At 30.4% G+C, this 1,536-nt stretch overlaps 1 non-coding gene across 1 annotated transcript; it reads left to right on the plus strand.

Moving 5' to 3' along the window:
* The first annotated feature begins 468 nt into the window (after positions 1 to 468).
* On the plus strand, positions 469 to 612 carry LOC120069864 (U4 spliceosomal RNA). Its single transcript, XR_005479711.2, has one exon. It is a non-coding gene; the product is annotated as a U4 spliceosomal RNA (small nuclear RNA).
* The last annotated feature ends 924 nt before the right edge of the window (positions 613 to 1,536 follow it).

Below are 1,536 nucleotides of genomic sequence, written 5' to 3' on the forward strand. Positions count from 1 at the left end.
TACAATTGTATGGACGAGAATTGAATCTCCGACTTTTAGAATGAAAGGTCACGTGACTTTAACTTAAACTTATAATTTGCAAGTTGAAAACACATGCATAGATTAGTTGAGCTACAAAACACTCAATTTGCGAAGACGTTGCAATGATAATGGAGTCTTACTACAAACGCGCGTTGAATAAAAACAGTGGGAGAGACTTGCGATAGGAAATTCGTTTTAGAAGGGTTGAAATTGAATTAAATCTTTTAAGTTTCTCAACAAATTTCCTCAGCAATAGTTGAAAAGTGTGGTAAAATTTGGCAAAATTTTCCTTGTGACATTTAAAGTTGTATCGTCAATTGCGTGAACATAATAATGAAGAGTTGCTTTTCTGAGTTTGGAATTTGAATATGTCCCACATCGGAAAGACTTTGAAAGTGGAGTGACGCAAGTGGGTATAAAAGGGAAGTGGAAGGAGGAGGGATTTTCATCTTTGCGCTTGGGGCAATGACGCAGCTAGTGAGGTACTAACCGAGGCGCGTCTATTGCTGGTTGAAAACTATTTCCAAACCCCCTCTTAGGCCTGGGTTTGGCCCAGGCCTTCGAGAATTTCTGGAAGGGCTCCCTTTGGGGGTAAAGCCCTACAAATTTTAGTCCAATCCTTTTTCTCTCTAACCCTCTTTTCTATTCGACGATTTTCGTTTTCCAAAGTAAATAAAAATCTATCTTTGTTGTTAAAACTCGCTTCTTAGTTCGTATACTATTTTACCTAAATTTATTGCTTTCAGTAATTCGGAAATTTGGTCTATTCAAATAAAATCATGTCATTCGATAGTGTAAAATCACTGTAATTTTTGTTTTTGTTGGGGGTTTTAGCCTTTTAAGTGAATAATTTTTGTTTAAAAGAAAACTAAGAAAAAAAATAATGATAGGTGTATTCTTTACCTTTTAATTTAAATGAAAAAGGTATGGTTAGGTTAATAAAATTAACCACTTTTTAAATTTTAAATAATTAATATTAAAATAGTGGTAATAGGTTTGCTTTTATATTTATATTTTTTAAAAATATAAATATATATACGTTGTTTCAATTTTTTTTCTCAAGAAAATCGAAAACCGACCAACCTTAATTAGATCGGGACAATAGTCTCAAACATCAATGAGTTGGTAAAAAAGTATATGATATTGGGAGAGTCAGTATAAACTATTAGAATTCGAAGTACAAGTTTATTCTAATTATAAATTTAGTTTATAGTCTTTAGATCTTTTAGATGGGAGTATTTCATCATTTGCATCTTTGACTTTCTAGTGACAATTAGATCTTTTTTGAGTGTTCAGATTTTTCAGAAGGGATCGAATAAGCTCTTAAATTTGTAACACTAGATAGAAACTAAAAGTTGGTTTTTTAGACAAAAAAATTCAAATTTGTATTAAAATTTTAATGTATGTCAATGTCTCATTAAACACGAAATTAAAGGTTCAAAAAATTATTATACATTTATAAATTATATTATCTATTAAACAAAAAATTGAAAGTCATTTTGTTTTTAATTCAAA

This window comes from Benincasa hispida, chromosome 5 (genome assembly GCF_027475165.1).
Source record: "Benincasa hispida cultivar pf3 chromosome 5, pf3_genome.v1.1, whole genome shotgun sequence".
NCBI classification, from domain to species: Eukaryota; Viridiplantae; Streptophyta; class Magnoliopsida; order Cucurbitales; family Cucurbitaceae; genus Benincasa; species Benincasa hispida.